Genomic DNA, 23,544 nt, shown 5'->3' with positions numbered 1-23,544 from the left:
CTCCTGGATTTGGGGATCCTCTGCCATTCTTCCTTGCAGATCCTCTCCAGTTCCTTCAGGTTGGATGGTGAACGTTGGTGGACAGCCATTTTCAGGTCTCTCCAGAGATGCTCAATTGGAGCACCCACTGTAGGTATAGATTTACATTTCTATCACGTTTACACCATTTTAGAGGTCAGATAAGTGCCAGTGGTGACAGATTCCCTGTAACTTATCTACTACAGCCTTAACTGAGGACCGATACAGACTCGTCATATGGTATAAACTTTGTACCCACTTACAATTTCAACCTTTTTTCCACAATTTGTGATGTCAACAAATTCATCAGGAATATCCCTCTTAGAAATCATTCTGACAATGATGGAATTAATGTACATTGTGGTGAATTGAATCCAGAAAACGCCTTCAGGTCATTACGCTTTACGGAGAAACTTTCACTGTTCTGCTTGGAAAAAGAAAATACTCAGAACAGTACTGCTGATAATCTCATCAAGATGTCATTAGTGTACCAAATCCAAATTTATATCCAGTACAAAAACACAAACCAGCTGTGGATCAATTACAAAATAAGAGAATCAGAGCTGAAGACGCATTCTGAGAAATTCCAAGATGGATGAATTTATACCAGCAATATCCAACCCAGTTTACAGTGCGCCCTACAACAACTCAGAACCAAGAACAACTTATCAAAACCTCAGACATAGGAGGATCAGTGGTTGTCACGGATAAAAGGATTATGTGAACTGGGTTGAAGATATGCTGTTTGACAATAATGTGTAAAGGCGTTTATCAGATAATCCAACTCAGCCTGTTAAAACTAAACTTTTTACTTTGTTGGAACAAGGTTTCAGTTTAGGGTTTTTTCAAAGAAAGAAATGTAGTATCTGAAAATAGAAAATCCTGCCATGCCAATATTTGTATGCTCTGCCCAAAGTCCACAAAGAAATATATCCACCCCCATGAGACCAATCGTGTCTGGCATTGGCTTTCTGGGTGAGAGGCTGGGGGAGTGGGTTGCCTGGCTCCTCCAGACCCTCGTCCAGAGGGCACCTGGTTTCCTTCAGGATAGTACTGAGATGTTGCAGGCCATGAGTGACATCATATGGCAACCATAATAATAATTTTTATTTTTATAGCGCCAACATATTCCGCAGCACTTTACAATTTTAGGGGGGGCTTGAACAGACAAAAAGACATTACCAAATAAGCATAACTCAGATATTAAAAGGAGTGAGGGCCCTGCTCACAAGCTTACAGTCTATGAGGAAATAGGGGAGACACAAAAGGTAACATATACATATTTTGTATAATACAGCCATAATATGCTAAATAGGGTAAGTACATAACACTACATGAACTGGTCACCAGCCAGTATGTGGGGAAGAGGCATCGGTGTATCGGTTGGAGAGGAATATGATCCTGGCTGCTGCATTCTGGATGGATTGGAGAGGGGAAAGTTTAGAAAGAGGGAGGCCGATAAGTAAAGAGTTGCAATAGTCTAGATGAGAATGAATAAGAGCTACAGTGAGTTTTTGCCGAGTCAAAGGTAAGAAAAGTCCTGATTCTTGAAATGTTCTTGAGGTGTAGATGACACGAGCGAGAGAGTGATTTGATGTGAGGAGTGAATTAAAGATCTGAATCGAGTGTGACCCCAAGACAGTGGGCTTGTTGCTGGGGAGTAATGATGGAGCCACAAACAGAAATGGCAATATCGGGCACAGGTAGGTTAGTGGAGGGAGGAAATACGAGCAGTTCAATTTTTGACAGATTCAGTTTTAGATAGAGGGAGGACATAGTGTTAGAGACAGCGGAAAGACAATCACCGGTATTTTGTAATAATGCAGGGGTGATGTCCGGAGAAGAGGTGTGTAATTGGGTGTCATCAGCATAGAGATAGTACTGAAAACAGAATCTGCTGATTGTTTGTCCAATAGGAGCAGTGTATAAGGAGAAAAGAAGGGGGCCTAGGACTGATCCTTGAGGGACCCCGACAATAAGGGGAAGGGAAGAGAAGCTGGTAAAAGATACAGTGAAGGAGCGGTCCAAATTTTTCTTGGATAGTTTCTCATTGTATTCATCGATCCCCCACAAAATAGCTCTTTATGCTCTAAATTTTCACTTTTCACATGAAAAAATACAGTAATTTTTCATCAGATTTACAATTATTTGTTTTGGATGTTGTACATTTGCTCATACAAAACAATTATTTTTCATTTAATGAAACATTACATGCAAATCAATGGAGTTTCAATGGGGGCAAAATACTCCCCCTCTTTAGCCAACTTAGTTTTGAGCTGATATGAGGAGTCGTATGTATACTGCGTGGACAATCCATATAGAGACTTTATATGGTGATGCGGCAGATACATCAGAATTCCATATCATCGATGTATCTGCTGTACAAAATTAATTATTTCAATTGCTACCCATTTATCTTAAGGTTTACTTTCCATCAAGAACGGACACACACAGATTTTTTGTATTTAAATCTGGTTGGCATTCCCTCTAAAACTATAATCACCTCAACTTTCAGACAAGTATAGCAGGTAATACAATCCTGCACACAAAGAGTCATCACCCAAAACATACAACTAGAGGTGTACCTGTAGGGGAGATGATCCGGGCAAAACGTAATTGTAGCATGGAAACTGACTATATAAGAGAAGTAAGAAACATCAGAAATAGACAATCCAAGAGAGGTTATAGCAATTGGAGGCTAAATAGAGACGAAAAAATAGTTGTGCACAAAACCCGGTTCAAACATAAATCTAATCAATCAGATCATAAGGACGTCCCCCTACACTTGTCCTGCAATACAGCAGTCAGTTTCCTCAATTAAAACAATCGATTATAGTAATTTATCCATTTTGATAGAGGACCCAGATATAGCTAAAATAATCAAAGGTGGGTGTAGTAGTATCCAGAAAAGCACCATCTTTGGATCGAGCCTCTCCCCTAGATTTTTGACAACTACACAAGCTGCTTCCTCTAGTTTTCTACACTTAAAGGGTTTTTTCAAGTGTGGAACAACATCCGGCAAAACATGCAAATACTCCCACAAATGTCAGAATTTTACTGACTGAAGTAACAAAAACACCGATCAGATCAAAACGTCTCTTAATTATAACATGAGCAGTGTAATATACAAGATGGATGCACGGCCGGCAATCTACAATATGTCGGCAGCACAAAACGCCGGTTACAGGCTGGAATCAGAGAACGTATTAATGATATCGAGAACAAAGGTGCAAATAGAAACATATCACAAATCTCCAAACATTTTATACAGGAACATCAAAGTCATCTCAGCACATTAATCATTTATGCAATTGATAAAACACATAAACCCCTTAGAGGTGGTGATACGGAGAAGATACTGAGAACCAGATAGGCTTGGTGGTCTGTCAGCGAAGCACCGGGGTACCGCATGGTGTAAATCTGAGAAGGAACATCATGCTTTTCTATTACATCTCCATCTCCACCCTGCTCTTCCTCTCACACTTCTTATCGGCATTTGCTGTTTCTCCATCTCTTGATCACCAGGATTAGAGCCTCCATTAGTCTCTCCATCAGCCTTGAAACACTGCGGCCTTGGATCTTTATATACGGAAAAACTCCGTTCTTTATGGGGGCTGTATACAAGTTTACTGAAAAGACGGCCCGTAAATCCCCGCTGTGACTAGTCTGTCTCCCCCCGAATGATCTGTTCTCCTTCCGCAGCATATGGCTGGCACGCCAACTTGTCTCCACCTTAGATACCCAGCGATTGTTAGCGTGCGGCTTCCACACATGTTCTTCTAATAGGAGGTTTTTCTTATCCAGCTGATTTTGAATCATTGTCTAAACCTCTGTTCTGTATGCATTGCAGTCCATTGTTAGATTACCGGTCTTGTGTATTTTGATGCCATATAGTGAGTAAATGTCGTCACTAAGAATTCTTATAAAACTCACAAAAAAAAAAGAAAACATATAAAAATATACTATATTATCATAACTGTGCTCCTCTTTATGCTTGTACACACAGTCACTGAGTGTTTCAATCAAATTTATGTAGCATGCATTAGAAATAATAAATCAATACCAAATTTGGCATTTTATTTAGCTGAAATTGAAATTATTTAAGCTAATGTACAATAATATGGAGTCACAAATTTTCTTAAGGGTTTATCATCTCTCCATAGCTAATATGAGATCACATATACTCACAATAGATTGGCAGCAGGTTTATATGTCTGTATTTATATTATGATTAGTTCTATGTATAGCTGCCTTACTTAAAGCGCACCTGTCAGCAGAATTGTGCAAACTAAAGTACATACACTGTCAGGTGGGCGACATTACACTGATGGACATGATACCTTTGCTGATTAAATCCATCCAGTGGTTCTTGTGTAATCTTTACATTCATTTCTGAGGTAATGATATACTCGTGCTCTGGGGCAGGCATTTGGGGAGGGGCTTTATCTTGGTGCTCTGCTTGTGTATTCATTTGTCTGCTTTCTGATAGGTCACTGCGTTCAGTGACCTGCCCCCTATTTTAAATAATGCAATTGGGTATATGAAAGTCTGACATTTATATGCATCAAAATGGCGCCTACGCCCGCGCATGCGCAATAGCGTCTCCCATTTGCCGATAGATGCTACTGCAAAAGCGCGGCCGGCGGTGCCATATTGTTGGAGGAAAAAAAAGAATTGCCTGCAGCAATATGGCGCCCGCACAGTATCACATACTAGAAGTAAACTCCAGCACCTTCTCCGTATCCATCACAAGAGATGTGAAGTTAAAACGTCCATTTTATTAGTTCCATTAAAAAAGCGCCATATGTAAGGCAGACCTTACGCGTTTCCAACCAAACAGGGGTTCTTAATCATAGGTTACATTGCTGTAGCTAAAAGACATATATATATATATGGACTGAAAACAAAAGAGGAAATAGGGTAGAGACCAATCTCTTCCCTTTCATTGGGAATAGGATGAAGACTGTTTCGTTTTCTGACCTTACTAGCCCCGCCTCTTTTGTACTCCGCTACTGGGCTCATCGCTCATTCTCCATCTCCTGTGTCACGCTCGGTGGGTGCGCATGCGCAGCCGGCGGCGCTCGTGGACTTCCGGTCAGGCGCACCTAGGAGGGCGAAGCGTTCCACGCTTGCGTTCCAAGTCTCTTCTGTAGTTACGAGATGCCAGACGGCGTTCATGCGCCCAATACACCGAGCATCACATGTACATATCAGTGCGATTTGATAGGGCACGGGCACTATTTAAGGAGCCAGTTAAGCTATAGTGGTTAACCCCCCCTGGAAGAAGCATGGCGAAACAGCGTCGTCGGGGTGCAGCACCAGGATCACTGGGTCACTTTCTCTCTCCTCTGGCTGTAAGTAATTGACATTATGACAACTGGGGATATAGTGGTTGGGTCTCACCACAATATTATTATCTGAATGTTCCTTTGATATAGCTATATTGGGGCAATAAGCCCATGCTGCTGGCACTGACACTTTATTTGGCATTTGTACTTTATACCGTCTGGTCATCATGTATCAAAAAACTGGATTGTTGATATCTGTATATCTATTAGGGTAACATGCCCATGCTGCTGGCACTGACACTTTATAGGGCATTTGTACTTTATACCCTCTGGCCAGTAAGCATTAAAAGCTGGATTGCTGATATCTATATATTCATTGAGGGAATAAATATCTTAACCCTACCCTCGATCCTACAAGAGCCTTTGGATTGAGTCCCATATACCTAATCCTGGACAGCTGAAAATTTTCCTTCTTAACTTTTTAATCATTGTTTTGTTCTATGGAAAAAAACTTTTTTCTTTTAATATATGACTTAATAAAAACTGTAATTTTTTAAATTTCATTGTGTCTAGACTCCATTACACCCCTTAGTATTGCCTATAGTGGGTGACGTGTGTTTTATGTGGGAATTGTTATTTATTAACTATTTTGTGTGACATAAATCTCTGATTTAAGGGCCTGAAAATTCAAATTTCGCCAAATTTCTGATTTTTTCACAAAGTAATGCAAGTCACATCGAAATTTTACCACTATCATGAAGTACAATATGTCACAAAAAATAATCTCAGAATCAGGGGGATCCATTGAAGCGTTCCAAAGTTATTACATCAGAAAGTGACAGTGGTCAGAATTGTAAAAATTGGCCTGGTCATTAACGAGCAAACCATGTTCGGGGGTAAAGGGGTTAACACATTAAAAACAAAAATTGAACGAAGCAAATAATATATATCAAACCAAAGGAAAGTATCTACGTATCAGACAATTGTCTAGTACCAATAAGATGGTGACATATCTATGCTAGGATATGAATGGCAGACCATTTGGGAATAATCAGAAACACCAAACATGAGTTCGGTCATAAACCTTTATTTCACAAGCAATTGGTTACATGGTGGCACTGCAGAAGCGGGGGCCCACACTACATAAAATACAGTGATTGTATAATACACAAACAGTTATATATGTACAGCAGGTGATATACAGAAGTCTATTGATCCTATTCTGAACATTATTGGAGAGTTTGGTGAATGGTCAGGCCTGTCCATTATTTGGGATAAGTCGGTTATTCTACCATTTGATGATATCCCTGATTCCAGCATATTAGAACCTACACGAATACAAACGGTTGAGAAATTCTAATACCGAGTATAAGTATAACGATAAGATCTCCGGATTACATTGTACTGAATCTATATCTTCTTCTGGAAAAGTATAAAAAGAAAATCGATGTGTGGTGCAGATTACCATTATCGGCTGTAGGAAGAGGGAACTTATTAAAAATGATATTGATGCCCCAACTCTTATACATTCTGCATAATGCCCCTATTTGGATCCATAATTCCCATTTTCAGAAAATTCATAGCAAGTTTCGTTCTCTTATATGAAAAAGAAATCGTCTAGGATAAAATGTGAATATCTACAAAGTGACAAGGAATCTGGTGTTTTGGCGATTCCTAATGCACTAATATACAGTGGGGAAAAAAAGTATTTAGTCCGCCACCAATTGTGCAAGTTCTCCCACTTAAAAAGATGAGAGAGGCCTGTAATTGACATCATAGGTAGACCTCAACTATGAGACAAAATGAGAAAACAAATCCTGAAAATCACATTGCCTGATTTGGAAAGAATTTTTTTTTTAAATTTTGGTGGAAAATAAGTATTTGGTCAATTACAAACAAGCAAGATTTCTGGCTCTCACAGACCTGTAACTTCTTATGTAAGAGGCTCCTCTGTCCTCCACTCATTACCTGTAGTACTGGCACATGTTTGAACTTGCTATCAGTATAAAAGACACCTGTCCGCAACCTCAAACAGTCACATTCCAAACTCCACTATGGTGAAGACCAAAGAGCTGTCGAAGGACACCAGAAACAAAATTGTAGCCCTGCACCAGGCTGGGAAGACAGAATATGCACTAGGCAAGCAGCTTGGTGTGAAAAAAATCAACTGTGCGAGCAATAATTAGAAAATGGAAGACATACAAAACCACTGATAATCTCCCTCAATCTGGGGCTCCACACGAGATCTCACCCCGTGGGGTCAAAATGATCTCAAGAACAGTGAGTAAAAATCCCAGAACAACACAGGGGGACCTAGTGAATGACCTGCAGAGAGCTGGGACCAACGTTACACAGGCTACCATCAGTAACACACTAAGCCGCCAGGGACTCAGATGCTGCAGTGCCAGACGTGTCCCCCTGCTTAAGCCATTACATGTCTGGGCCTGTCTGAAGTTTGCCAAAGAGCATTTGGATGATCCAGAAGAGTATTGGGAGAATGTCATATGGTCAGATGAAACCAAAGTAGAACTGTTTGGTAGAAACACAACTCGTCGTGTTTGGAGGAGAAAGAATGCTGAGTTGCATACAAAGAACACCATACCTACTGTGAAGCATGGGGGTGGCAACATCATGCTTTGGGGCTGTTTCTCTGCCAAGGGACCAGGACGACTGATCCGTGTACATGAAAGAATGAATGGGCTCATGTATCGTGAGATTTTGAGAGCAAACTTCCTTACATCAGCAAGGGCATTGAAGGTGAAACGTGGCTGGGTCTTTCAGCATGACAATGATCCCAAGCACACTGCCAGGGCAACAAAGGAGTGGCTTCGTAAGAAGCATTTCAAGGTCCTGGAGTGGCCTAGCCAGTCTCCAGATCAAAACCCTTTAGAAAACCTTTGGAGGGAGTTGAAAGTCTGTGTTGCCCAGCGACAGCCCCAAAACATCACTGCTCTAGAGATCTGCATGGGGGAATGGGCCAACATACAAGCAACAGTGTGTGCCAACCTTGTGAAGACTTACAGAAAACGTTTGACCTCTGTCATCGCCAACAAAGGATATATAACAAAGTATTGAGATGAACTTTTGTAATTGACCAAATACTTATTTTCCACCAAAATTTGAAAAAAAATTCTTTCCAAATCAGACAATGTGATTTTCAGGATTTGTTTTCTCATTTTGTCTCTTATAGTTGAGGTCGACCTATGATGTCAATTACAGGCCTCTCTCATCTTTTTAAGTGGGAGAACTTGCACAATTGGTGGCTGACTAAATACTTTCTTGCCCCACTGTATTATATGGCAGCGCAATTGTAACATTTGGGTGGGTGTCATAGCGCTGCAAACCCAAATAGTATTAAGCGGTTAATTACTTCAGGAACATCTTGGAATATTCCTATTCATATAGTGGAACTGAATGACCTCGCACACAAGAAATCAATATACCCTACACTTGCTCTACTCTACGAGGTCTGGGATAGGGGTAAAGATATAATGGAAATAGGAGACAGCAATGAATCTACATCTATATGCTTTAATTATAAATATGAAGAGTTCTATAAATTAGAGGGATTCCGAAGTTGGGTGGATAAAGAAATTTATACAATATAAAACATATATAACATACAGTACAGACCAAAAGTTTGGACACACCTTCTCATTTAAAGATTTTTCTGTATTTTCAGGACTATGAAAATTATACATTCACACTGAAGGCATCAAAACTATGAATTAACACATGTGGAATTATATACTTAACAAAAAAGTGTGAAACAACTGAAAATATGTCTTATATTCTAGGTTCTTCAAAGTAGCCACCTTTTGCTTTGATGACTGCTTTGCACACTCTTGGCATTCTCTTGATGAGCTTCAAGAGGTAGTCACCGGAAATGGTTTTCACTTCACAGGTGTGCCCTGCCAGGTTTAATAAGTGGGATTTCTTGCCTTATAAATGGGGTTGGGACCATCAGTTGTTTTGTGCAGAAGTCTGGTGGATACACAGCTGATAGTCCTACCGAATAGACTGTTAGAATTTGTATTATGGCAAGAAAAAAGCAGCTAAGTAAAGAAAAACGAGTGGCCATCATTACTTTAAGAAATGAAGGTCAGTCAGTCGGAAAAATTGGGCAAACTTTGAAAGTGTCCCCAAGTGCAGCTGCAAAAACCATCAAGCGCTACAAAGAAACTGGCTCACATGAGGACCGTCCCAGGAAAGGAAGACCAAGACTCACCTCTGCTTCTGAGGATAAGTTTATCTAAATCACCAGCCTCAGAAATCACAGGTTAACAGCAGCTCAGATTAGAGATCAGGTCAATGCCACACAGAGTTCTAGCAGCAGACACATCTCTACAACAACTGTTAAGAGGAGACTTTGTGCAGCAGGCATTCATGGTAAAATAGCTGCTAGGAAACCACTGCTAAGGACAGGCAACAAGCAGAAGAGACTTGTTTGGGCTAAAGAACACAAGGAATGGACATCAGACCAGTGGAAAACTGTGCTTTGGTCTGATGAGTCCAAATTTGAGATCTTTGGTTCCAACCACGGTGTCTTTGTGCGATGCAGAAAAGGTGAACGGATGGAATCTACATGCCTGGTTCCCACCATGAAGCATGGAGGAGGAGGTGTGATGGTGCTTTGCTGGTGACACTGTTGGGGATTTATTCAAAATTGAAGGCATACTGAACCAGCATGGCTACCACAGCATCTTACAGCGGCATGCTATTCCATCCGTTTTGCGTTTAGTTGGACCATCATTAATTTTTCAACAGGACAATGACCCCAAACACACCTCCAGGCTGTGTAAGGGCTATTTGACCAAGAAGGAGAGTGATGGGGGGCTACGCCAGATGACCTGGTCTCCACAGTCACCAGACCTGAACCAAATCAAGATGGTTTGGGGTGAGCTGGACCGCAGAGTGAAGGCAAAAGGGCCAACAAGTGCTAAGCATCTCTGGGAACTCCTTCAAGATTGTTGGAAGACCATTTCCGGTGACTACCTCTTGAAGCTCATCAAGAGAATGCCAAGAGTGTGCAAAGCTGTCACCAAAGCAAAAGGTGGCTACTTTGAAGAACCTAGAATATAAGACATATGTTCAGTTGTTTCACACTTTTTTGTTAAGTATATAATTCCACGTGTTAATTCATAGTTTTGATGCTTTCAGTGTGAATGTACAATTGTCATAGTTATGAAAAAACAGAAAAATCTTTTAATGAGAAGGTGTGTCCAAACTTTTGGTCTGTACTGTATATACGATATAAAACATTGTCTGAAGGGATACTTAAGTCCTTGGATCAATTAAAGGGGGAGTTTGGGTTGACAAATAAACAATTGTATAAATATCTACAGTTTCGGCATTCATTTAATGCACAATCAAGATGGACTCCCTTTTGGGTAGAAAATAATACTTTTGTTAAGCTGGTATTAGAGAAGGGAAATACTAAGGGTCGTATTTCTGATATTTACTGAGTCCTTCTTGATAATTATTTAAAAATATTTCCTTCTCCAGCTAGACAAAAATGGATGGAAGATATAGGTCCAATTTCTGAGGATCAATGGAGAGCGGTATTAGAACTGGTACCCCAATTATCTTTACATGAGGGGCAGAGATTTTCCCAGATCATATTAATACACAGGAAATATAAGACGCCTAGATTCCTATGTAACATAGGATACCGGACTGCTGCTGAATGTCCAAGATGTAACATGGATGCTGCGGGCCTATTACATACGCTATGGGAATGCCGGGAGATAGGTAAATACTGGAAAGGAGTTCTGTCTATTATAAAGAGGGTATATAAAATAGATATTCAACCAGACCCAAAAAATGCCTATTAGGTATATTAGAGGATGATATGGAATTTGACCCAATTTCAATAGGGATTTCACGTATTTTATTTAAAACTAGGAAACATATTGCATCCAAATGGATTAACCCCTCACCTCCAGAAATTAGTGAATGCAAAAATAAGGTAAATAATATTATCAGATTACAAAAAGGGGTATATAAAAAACAAAACTGAATGAATAAATTAGAGAAAATATGGGGCTTATGGTTGGATACACCTGGAATGCCATCAAGGGGGTTATTGTTGGAGAGACATTGACTTATGGGAGAAGGGGGGTATTGGTGAGGTCTAATGTTTCATTGTAATGTTAAGGAATTCCAATATACATGTGGTATGGGTAATATAGCACACCTATATGTGTATAGGATTATAATGTTTATTACAATATTAAGGTTATATAAAAGATATCAAGAATGTGGAATGTTAATTGTAAGAAATAGTAACTGAAAGTTATCAGACGGTAATGGGCAAGCTGAAAGGATATATAGGAGAGATGCATGTATGTGATCCCTATGGTATGTTACTTTATTATTTCTATGTACTGATTTCTTGTTTTGTAAAAAAAAAAAAACTAATGAAAAAATCTCAATAAAAATTTCTTGCATTAAAAAAAAGAAGAATAGGAAAAAGGCTTCTCCCCTGTGTGAGTTCTCTGGTGCTTAATCAAAGCTGATTTCTGGTTAAAACATTTCCCACATTCTGAACATGAAAAAGGCTTCTCCTCTGTGTGAGTTCTTTGATGTGTAACAAGAGATGATTTGTCTGTAAAATACTTTCTACATTCTGAACATGAAAAAGGCTTCTCCCCTGTGTGGGTTCTCTGGTGTTTAGTAAGATGTGATTTATGGTTAAAACATTTCCCACATTCTGAACATGAAAAAGGCTTCTCCCCTGTGTGAGTTCTCTGATGTGTAACAAGAGATGATTTGTCTGTAAAACACTTTCTACATTCTGAACATGAAAAAGGCTTCTCCCCTGTGTGGGTTCTCTGGTGTTTATTAAGATGTGATTTATGATTAAAACATTTCCCACATTCTGAACATAAAAAAGGCTTCTCCCCTGTGTGGGTTCTCTGGTGCGCAACCAAAACTGATTTTTGGTTAAAACATTTCCCACATTCTGAACAGGAAAAGGGCTTCTCCCCTGTGTGGGTTCTCTTGTGACTATCAAGAATCATTTTACGATTAAAACATTTCCCACATTCTGAACATGAAAAAGGCTTCTCCCCTGTGTGGGTTCTCTGGTGTTTATTAAGATGTGATTTATGATTAAAACATTTCCCACATTCTGAACATAAAAAAGGCTTCTCCCCTGTGTGGGTTCTCTGGTGCGCAACCAAAACTGATTTTTGGTTAAAACATTTCCCACATTTTGAACAGGCAAAGGGCTTCTCCCCTGTGTGGGTTCTCTTGTGACTTTCAAGAATCATTCTATGATTAAAACATTTCCCACATTCTGAACAAGAAAAAGGCCTCTCCCCTGTGTGAGTTCTCTTGTGTCTATCAAGAATCATTTTACGATTAAAACATTTCCCACATTCTGAACAGGAAAAGGGCTTTTCCCCTGTGTGGGTTCTCTGGTGGCTATCAAGATGCGCTTTCCGGTTAAAACATTTCCCACATTCTGAACATGAAAAAGGCTTCTCCCCTATGTGGGTTCTCTGGTGGTTTTTAAGATACGCTTTCTGGTTAAAACATTTCTCACATTCTGAACATGAAAAAGGCTTCTTCCCTGTGTGGGTTCTGTGGTGCTTAACTAAAGCTGATTTCTGGTAAAAACATTTCCCACATTCTGAACAGGAAAAGGGCTTCTCCCCTGTGTGGGTTCTCTGGTGGCTATCAAGATGCGCTTTCTGGTTAAAACATTTCTCACATTCTGAACATGAAAAAGGCTTCTTCCCTATGTGGGTTCTCTGGTGGTTAACCAAAGCTGATTTCTGGTTAAAACATTTCCCACATTCTGAACAGGAAAAGGGCTTTTCCCCTGTGTGAATTCTCTGGTGGTTATCAAGATGCGCTTTCCGTTTAAAACATTTCCCACATTCTGAACATGAAAAAGGCTTCTCTCCTGTGTGGGTTCTCTGGTGATCAACAAAAACTGATTTCTGGTTAAACATTTTCCACATTTGGAACAAAACAATCTATTGTCCGCTGTGTGTATTTTTTGATGTTTAAGAATAGACTTTTCAAGGGTAAAACTATTTCCATTTTCTGAACGTGAAAAAGATTTCTTTGCTTTAGGAGCAGTTCGTTTATTAATGCTTATTTTATTTTGATTTTCCTTAGTAGTCGGTAATGAATCAGAAGATAGGACCTGTTTCATAGGATCAGATGATTGATGTTTGCTGTGAAGGGATGATGGTATATCTGGAGTAATGGCATTCACTTCAATTGTATCTTGTGGGATCTCAAGATCGTCAGATTTAAAAATCTCCTGTTCATCTGATCTCCTGGTACAGTCATCTACCAAGAAAAAAAACACAATTATTAATTTTGAATAAAATGTCCCTGAAATTTATATTTTTGAAGATTTCTACTTAAAATGTCTAAACAAACACATCCCTGGGCTACATGCTAATCCAGGGAAATTAAGAGATATATGCTCAAGTTTAAAAATCTATTTTATTAGACACAAATCTAAAAAATAGAGGAATATTTAAAATATTTTCAATATTCCTCTATTTTTTCGATTTGTGTCTAATAAAATTGATTTTTAAACTTGAGCATATATATCTTCATTTTCCTGGAATAGCATGTAGCCCAGAGATGTGTTTGTTTAGATTGATTTAGAAGTGGTATGCAATCTTTATTTATTTTTCTATGGGATTCTTGTGATAATTGTACTTAAAATGCCTGTAGGAATGGCAAGTTATTGACAGAATGACAGTTCACAGTCTAATAGAAAACCTCATAGGATGAACCAGTAGAGCGTGGTGTCCAACTGTTTGTTCATTCTGCCTCCAAAATATGGAATAAGAGGCCATCAAACAATGTTATGTAGGCAAAAATGACACCAATAAAAACTTCTACTCATCTCACAAAAAACAAGTCCCCACTCAAGTCCATCATCTGTCAATGGATAAACAGAGGTTTCCACATTATTAGTGGCTCAAAGGCTCTTGAGAATCAACATGGCTTCCATAAACCAATCCAGCAATATCCGCTCTCCCAAAGTCAGATCTCCCCCTCGCTTCTGAGCCTTGCAGTGCGCCCAAACCACATTTAGCATCCATGTATTTGGCATTACTATAGTGAGAAGAACCCACTTAATTGATGGTGTGCGTCTCCTGGAGCACAATCTGGACACTATGTGTTGGGTAATAAAATGGCATATTTGCAATTTTCACTCTCCATCCTCCACCGTGTGCTAATTTTTGTAAAGTGACTGTGAAGTCATAATAGTCACTTCTCCTATAGATTAATTCACTGAGGGTTATAATTTCCAAAATGGAGTCACTTTATGGGGATTTCTACTGCTCTGGTTTTCTGCCATTTTGTTATATTAGGGCTTCTGCAAAAGGTGTGTACCATCTCCTCTGGGACATCTACTTCTCCTCCTGCTTCGACTTGTGTGACGTCTCCTTCTGTCACCAGGAGAAGCCTTATTCATTCCGCAGGCGGCACTTGTGATGGAAGAGACGTTAGAACCAGAAGCTCTGGGTGGCGCAGGCTCTGCACTGCCACTAAGATTAGGGAGCCTGGGACCAGTAGTACCATCCAGTCTGGCAATATGGGTGTGTGTGCTGTCCAGCTGAAGTAATCTGCTCCCTGCTTCAGCCATTTGGAAAGCACCGCACCCTACTAAAGCTCGGAGCATATTGCCGGGAGCTGCCAGATACAGCCTTGTTCTCCTCTGGTTCAGTCCTCTGTGCTCAGCTCCCGGCTTGTGTATTTGTTTCCTGTTGTGACCTCGGCCCGTTTACTGACTACTCTTGTGTCTTCTGATTTAGTATTTTCTCTGTCCTCCTGGTTCTGACCCGGCTATCTGACTATTCTTCTTCCTATCTCTCTCCACAGAACAGCAGGTAACACCGTGGCCCAAGCCTGGGGGTCTCTGTGTAACTCCAGATCCATGTAGAGGGGTTAAAGGGTGATGAGCAAAGTAATTTTTGAAATCTATAAATGGGTTAGATAAGGCAAGCCTGTTCGTGGTGGCCATCTTTCGAGCTTCCAGGTGACCATAAACAGTGCCCCCAATACATTGTGTCTGGGAACTATTCGAGCAAAATCTGCATTCCTAATAGCTAAATGTCGCTCCTTCCCTTCTTAACCTGCCATGTGCCCAGACAGTAGTGTACAACCATATATAGGGTATTGTCACATTCAAAAGAAGTTGAAAAATAATTTGTAAGGTCCATTTGTTTCCTATTATCCTTTGTGAAGAATTTCAAAGTTATCACCACGTAAAGTGACAAACGTCAGATTTGAAAAATGGCCCTGATTAGGAACAGAAAACTGGGTGCCTGAAGAGGTTAAATCAGAGGATTACTGAAGTCAAAAACTGTGACTATACACAATAAAACATCGACTGAAATGATCAAACTCAACAGTCTTCATCAGTAATAAATGAGTAACTAGTGGTGAAACCTCTCTGGGGTAATTAGAGTATGGGGCTCTGTGGCTCTTGGCAATCTAAACTATCGTAAGGGACAATATTTTCTGTCAGATGAGTTTCAAGAAGAAATATTAGACGTTCAAAGAGAACTTTTTATAATACTGCAGAGCTGAGGGGTCTTAAATTTAGATCTCGAGCATTTGGAAGAGACAATGGAGACCTTCTTTTTGAAAGACTACCAGGGAGTTACAGCGTCACATAAGTGAGGAAGGCCGATCCAACCACAATGAAACTGTCATACAGAATGAACTTGTAAAAAAAGAAAGAATATAAAAACATGTAACATCCCCAACTACTACATATGCATGAAGGGAGAAATCCAACACTAAACTGGAGTCACACTCATTTATGTTGGACCTTTGGAGCTACTATGAGTCCTGAGCAGAAGAGTAGAGAAAGTATTATCGCCCCCATTTCAGGAGAGATTGTGCAGTAATCTGAATTTCTTAGGATCGAAAACATAATGGAATTTATGACGTGGAGTGACTCCATGAAACCAGGGCTGGAGCCATGGCCACACATCTCCTGCAGACGTGAATAAATGTATATTACAGCCATCAGCCACGCACAGCTTAGAGATATATCATGGCACAGGTGTAATGTTTTTTATGTAGTTTATCACAATCCTGTTTGAAGTTAGTTGGTTTTAAAAGATATTGAAAAATCAGGATAAAGGGAAACTCTGTTGTTATTGTACAGAAATTCACACTTGGCCTCACTGCACATTTAATGTTGTCGATCAAAAAAGTCTGGAAAGACTGGACCTGGTCTTGTAGGGACCATATGAGAACATTCAGCAGCACAGAAGGGAGAGAAGGTAGATTCATCCAATAAGATATCAGGGTTTTAGGAAGCCAACACCATCATTACCCTCCGCTTTCTCTTACAGGCCAATCAAAATATTTTTCTTCAAGTGATTTTCTCACTTGTCAGCACATTCTACGTACACTGTCATTTGGCTTTGTAGTTTACAGACCTGGGCAGGTAACGGTCAGCGTCTCCTAATCCCAGGGGGTAGGTGATTCCTTCAGGTTGTAAGTTGTATAGAAAAGGTCTTTCACAATTTCCCAAAGTAAATTGAACATTTTCGGACGGAGGAGAATGTTGTGGTCTAGTGGCAAAATGGTGATCGCACGATTGCTATACGGCCAGACTACACCACCGATAAAGCAGCCACAGCCGGTGACTGAGAAGAATCTGTGACTTCTCTGCATTTAGTGATTACTACTCACCTGGGTAGTCATATGTAGGAATCTCCTCCTTACACCACTCATCACCCCTCACATATGTCTCTGTAGTATTAATATGGGTCAGATCTTCACCCTGAAACAAATTTTGTAAAAGTCACAGACAGATGGAGAAGTCCCATCTATGATCAGCTCTAATCCTGCCATCTCCACCGTTCTCATTACACAAGTATAAAACATATAATACTGGTGGATAAAACAAGACTGAGCACAAGACCTTCACAGCCGTCTACACATCATAGGGGAGATCTCATGACACCTTCTCTCCATCTACCTGATGATCCTGAGGAACATTGGGATCTTCTTGTTTACAGTCCTGTGGAAGAAGAGGATGGGGACATCTCTCTGGTGTTGTCCTCTTACTGGATATATCTGGAGGAAACACATACAGGGGCTGAATTCATTCTTTACATACAGATAATTATAGGTTGTGTGTATTTAGTCCTGTCTATTACCTGGTGATGTGAGGGGCTTGGGAACCTCCATCATGAAGTCCCTGTACAGATCTTTGTGTCCTTCTAAATACTCCCACTCCTCCATGGAGAAATAGACGGCGACATCCTGACATCTTATAGGAACCTGACACATACAATGATACCGTCATCCCCCCGATCCCTCCATAGCGTTACTGTATAATGTCCCAGAATTCCCAGCAGTGTCACCTCTCCAGTCAGAAGCTCAATCATCTTGTAGGCAAGTTCTAGGATCTTCTGGTCATTGATGTCCTCATGTATCAGGAGGTAAGGTGGAGGCCCCGTGATTAATCGCTGGTTATGGAGAGAAACATTAATAAATCTCACTACAGACATTTCCAGAGTCCTCACCTCTCCAGTTCTGTCCGTCTGTTATTCCTATAGATAAGATTGAATATCCTCTCCGCCATCTTTTCCCTGTCCATATCAGGTAAATCAGGAAAATTTTGTTATATAGAAGATCTGCACTGAGAGGATCCGGTATTGTAGAGACCTGAATGAGAAGATAAGCCGATGGAACATCATAAAAATCCTGTGCTATTGGAGATAACGAGGGGAAACATATAAGGAGATTTATTATTTGACAGTATTTCGTTTTTTCTTTACATCTAGTAATAAAACCTATATATTTAAGGCCACAGACAACAAGCAGTTTCTTCCTCGGAGTCTGCAGCTGAATACGTTTCTCATAGACTCACCGTCAGGGAAATATTGAGAAAATATTAACAATTTCTCCCAAACCCCTCTTCTCTCTCACCTCTTCCTTATCCACCATTTGGACCAAACCAACTGTTTCCACGCAATTTAACACACACAGCAGAAGTCACTTGTAGACAAATGCAGCACAAAAGGTGCTACTGACCCACTTAACATAGGAATGCATCTCCCCTTAGCACAGACCTGGGATAGGTTGACACCTTCCAGCAGGGGCAGAGATTGAAGGAAAACTCATTTAGGCTTCAAAGGGGTTTAACACAAACTTCAGGATGTCCGGAGCTGATACGAAATATGAAATATTGTAAGTTCTATAACTCCGCTAATAATGGGACCCATGTTTTTAGTGGCAGGGTCAGCCAAGGAACAATATGCTTATTTTATCGTAGCTGTGAGTCCCTCCAGGTAGCTGGGGTGCAAAAGTAACAAAATAACAGACAACAACTATGTCATGTGTGGTCTCTAAAGGAAGGTAAATTCATAACGGAAAAAATGGTAGAGCCAGCCCCCTTAATGTCATCGCAGGTGCTGTGTGGGCAGGTCTCCCCTTAGACATAAAAGAATCCAAGGAGGATGGATGAGTATTCATTGCCAGGGGGGTATAGAGACTATAATAAACGGATCTTGTTCGATAACAGTCAAATCAATAAGTGGGGCGCCCCCCTCCAGCTAAACGGAATTGTCTCTGCGATCTATTACGTAAGTCTTCTTTAATCCTGTTTATATTGTGTAACTGTATATTCTGTACTGTATTGTCCCCTTTGTAAAATCCTTGTATATTTTTCATAACACTGCCTTCCTTTTGGATTAAATATAAAATGTAATAGTCCTGTTTCTTTTGCTCTGTAATCGTTCCCTCCCCCGAAGCCATATACCCTACCAGAATGCAGGCGTCCGACCAGGCCTGTATTATATTTCAAATCTGGACGGTGGTGGCAGCGAACAATAATAATTGGGTTATCGTGAAGCTGACAGTGACCGTACGGGGGCATATACACATATCCCCACAGAGTGACGACAACGGTGAGAGATAATGTAATCTCCCCGGTGTCATCTCTTTGTGAGTTCATGACACCTTCCATAACGCTAATTCTCGTCCCATTTTCCGACAATGGAATTGGAATTAGCAATACTGCAGGAGATATTCATTACAAGTGACATGAGAAATAACTACGTCATGATGAGGCAACATCTTCTACTACGGATCTAAAACCATATTTGGCCAGAGTCCGTCACTGACTACTGCACCACTGGCCATCTATATGAATGTTTCCCGTCTTCCCCGGACTGTAATCTTCTATCAAGTTAGATCTCATGTCTGATTCACACACAGAAGTGTGAGGCTTTTATAAAAGCTGTTTTGTTTGCACAAACACCGTGGACAGAAATGATTTGATACTAAAGTCTACATGTACAGTGTATTATGGGGTTTACTTCTGGCCTTAGGCTTTCCTATATTACAAGAAAAAAAAAACAGAAAAAAGCAGATATTAAAAAGTTTCAAAAGAAAACTGTCACCAACAATTCTTGGAGAAAAAAAAACATGCAAAAAGCAGAAGACACATTGTCATTTTTTAACATGTTAAACATTTGTGTTTGTTCTTATATGAATTCTTTTGAGCACCAGAACATAGATGTACACCGCAAGGATGACACAGGTGTGGCTGCAATAAAATCCCTGGCAGTTTAACCACTTGCTCCTGCAAAAAGCAAACATGGCATCTAAGAAGGTTTGACAGAGTTCGGCTGAATGACCTTCCTCCCCCAAGTACTCAATAGTATGGGGCTGCCTAGTTACTATGATACTTAAATGCCTAATAATGGTGTTTGGGCCTGCAATGTACGAAAGTCTATTAGGCCGGGCCAGAGGCAGCATTCAATAAGTTACCTTTTAACGCCCCCAGACACATTAGACTAAAGCTGCATGAAAGCACTGATTTCGGGGGGTTTGGTTGACTATATAATGTATTTGGGGGCCTCCCAACAGATAATGTCAGGGCAGAGAAGGATCTGTGATCCTGAATTTCAGAGGCTAAAATGTTTGTTCTTCCTGTAGATAATCCTCCACTAGAGGAGTCTGGAGGCGACTCTCTCATACAGACCACAGAAAAGCTGGAATATTTGTGTGTATGGGGGAGTCGGGAGAGATAACCGTCTGCCAAATGACCGATCAGTCAACACTTATCTCATGTGTATGGGGACGTTACTATTGCACAGGTAGTGATAATACACGGCACTACAGTAGTACAGTGCATCACCGGAGCGATCAGAGGCTTCTGTGTTGTATGATCGCACTAAGGAGAGCTGTTTAAAAAAAGTTTATAAAAAAGGTTTAAAAAAAGTTTTAAAGTGAAAATATCACAGTTTTAGCAAAAATAAATATTCATCACTATAGGGAAAACATGCATATAATGGTAAAATGGAGAGGGAGGTCAGCTCACTGTTTATTCAATGCACTTTGTCTGAAGATCACCGCATGGAGCCGCCCTGGTCAGGGACATTTCAAGGTTCAAGTAGAGCAAGGAGGAGAGATGGATTCTCCAGCATTGTCTATATTGTTAAAACCTCACATTAAGGCTGTGTGCCCACGATGCGTTTTTCAAGCGTTTATGCTGCGGAATTTCCGCAGCGTAAACGCTTGGGAAACACTTGGTAAACCTTCCCCCATGGTCTCCAATGCAAATCCGCACTTTCAATGCCCATGCTGCGTATTTTTCCGCAGCGTTTATGCTGCGCTCAAAAATACGCAGCATGTCCATTAATTTTGCGGACACGCAGCGTAATCGCCGCCATTGACTTGCATTAGAACGCGCCAATACCGCAAGACTGCATCTGTACTTGCGTAATTGACGCGTTCTAATGTGCGGATGGTACCCAGGCCTGGAGGATAGAAGACTCTCCTCCAGACTCAGGTACCATAGAATCTGTAAATAAAAGAATTTAATACAAAAAATAAAGATTATACTCACCTTCCGATGTCATCCCGGTGTTTTGTCCACGCCGTCCGGTCTCTTGCAATGCTTGCGCTGTTGTGAAGGACCTGCCATGACGTCACTGAGTCATGTGACCCATCACATGACTCAATGATGTCACCGCAGGTCCTTCACAACAGCGCAAGCATTGCAAGAGACCGGACGCAGCAGAGATGACACCAGGAAGACATCGGAAGGTGAGTATAATCTTTTTTTTTTATTTTTTACCATTCTTATTCTTTTTTTTAACTATTACTTGGTCACAATATATAAATCCATGCCGGTTGCAGGGATTTATATAGTGTGACCAACTTGTCAAGCACTTTCCAAGAGATGCTCAAAGTCGCTTGGAAAACTGCTTGAAAAAACGCATGCGAAAACGCTGAAAAAATGCTTCTCTCTGGCAGAAAAAAAGCATGTAAATCAGCATGCATTTTTTTCTGCCAGAGAGAGGCAAAAACGCTCTGGATCAAATCTGCTACGTGGGCACATAGCCTTATTGTGAGTTCATAAAACTGTTGTGATGGCATACCACCAAGTGCCCACATAGGAAACCAATGCTTATTCCTGATTTGTAACATGTGAGTCTCTGTGATACTTTTATATCCTTCCCTTTCCTGGGTGTCCATTGATTACTGAGTACTTCTCAGACAATTTAACCCTGTATTGTATGGAAGTAAAAGAGAATACACAAATACAACTCATGCATGAGACATTCAATAAAATCACTGGAAATCAAAGACAAATACAATTAATTGTACTGTAATATTAATCCTGTCTGATGTTCATTCCCTGTGGGGCTCTAGTGTGTAATCTAAATATCCAATATGACTTTCTATTTAAGATTTTTCTTTTCATATCTCCACCTCTTAATGGTTTATAAGCCTTTTCTATTCCTAATATCTGAAGGATCTGATATCCCCTTTATGTTTTTGTGAAAAGCGTCTTGAAACCACAGACAGGTTTAATGCTGTGGGATTGATTGCGTCAGATAAATGTCTTCTAATACATGTTTATAGCGGATCTGACGTCCATCCCACATATTGTAATTAACTCTCTATACACTCTATTATATAGATGACCCCTATAGTGTTACAACGGATGAAATTGTGTATTGCAAATTGTAGTCCTGTTAGGTTTTCTTCAAATGTGTTGGTTTTATTAACCACTTCGCACCAGAGCCTGCTTTTGCCTTCGTGACTGGGCCAATTTTTTCAATTCTGACCACTGTCAATTTATGAAGTAATTACTCTGGAACGCTTCAACGGATCCCCCTGATTCTGAGATTGTTTTTTCGTGACATATTGTACTTCAGCATAGTGGTAAAATTTCTTCGATATCACTTGCGTTTATTTGTGAAAAAATCAGAAATTTGGTGAAAATTTTGAACATTTTGCAATTTTCAAACTTTGAATTTTCATGCCCTTAAATCAGAGAGATATGTCACACAAAATAGTTAATAAATAACATTTCCCACATGTTTACTTTACATCAGCACAATTTTGGAACCAAAATTTTTTTTGTTAGGGAGCTATAAGGGTTAAAAGTTGACCAGCGATTTCTCATTTTTCCAACAAAATTTACAAAAACATTTTTTTAGGGACCACATCATATTTGAAGTCACTTTGAGGGGTCTTTATGACAGAAAATACCCAAAAGTGACATCATTCTAAAAACTGCACCCCTCAAGGTGCTCAAAACCACATTCAATAACTTTATTAAACCCTTCAGGTGCTTCACAGGAATTTTTGGAATGTGGAAGAAAAAAATTAACATTTAACTTTTTTCACAAAAATGTTACTTTAGACCCAATTTTTTTTATTTTCACAAGGGTAACAGGAAAAAATGGACCCCAAAATTTTTTGTGCAATTTCTCTTGAGCGCGATGATACCCCATATGTGAGGGAAAACCACTGTTTGGGCGCACGGCAGGGTTCGGAAGGGAAGGAGCGCCATTTGAATGTAAAATTTGTTTGAATAATTAGAGGACGCCATGTTGCATTTGGGGAGCCCCTGATGTTCCTAAACAGTGGAAACCCCCCACAAGTGACACCATTTTGGAAACTAGACCCCTTAGGGAACTTATCTAGATGTGTGGTGAGCACCTTGAACCCCAAGGTGCTTCACAGAAGTTTATAATATTGAGCTGTAAAAATAAAATTTTCACATTTTTCCCACAAAAACGTTTTTCATCCGTTAATTTTGCATTATCATAAGGGTAATAGTATAAATTGCACCATGAAGTTTGTTGTGCAATTTCTCCTGAACACGCTGATACCCCATATGTGGAGGCAAACCACTGTTTGGGCGCACGGCAGGGTTCGAAAGGGAAGGAGCGCCATTTGACTTTTTGAATGTAAAATTTGTTTGAAT

The 23,544-nt window shown here is 40.1% G+C and overlaps 2 protein-coding genes and 1 pseudogene across 2 annotated transcripts in view; 2 read left to right on the top strand and 1 right to left on the bottom strand.

The window, feature by feature from the left end:
- Window positions 1-23,544, top strand: part of LOC141207923 (oocyte zinc finger protein XlCOF7.1-like) — a 456,010-nt gene that overhangs the window by 88,525 nt on the left and 343,941 nt on the right. The window lies entirely within an intron of this gene.
- The window catches only part of LOC141207902 (uncharacterized), a 999,716-nt gene that overhangs the window by 897,724 nt on the left and 78,448 nt on the right, over window positions 1-23,544 (top strand). The window lies entirely within an intron of this gene.
- Window positions 10,621-17,109, bottom strand: LOC141207920 (uncharacterized; annotated as a pseudogene).

Source organism: Phyllobates terribilis, unplaced genomic scaffold (genome assembly GCF_046119375.1).
Source record: "Phyllobates terribilis strain yellow unplaced genomic scaffold, ASM4611937v1 Scaffold_167__1_contigs__length_4167997, whole genome shotgun sequence".
In the NCBI taxonomy this organism is placed as follows: Eukaryota; Metazoa; Chordata; class Amphibia; order Anura; family Dendrobatidae; genus Phyllobates; species Phyllobates terribilis.
Note: the sequence above shows the minus strand (reverse complement) of the source record. Positions and strands in the feature narration are given on the sequence as shown.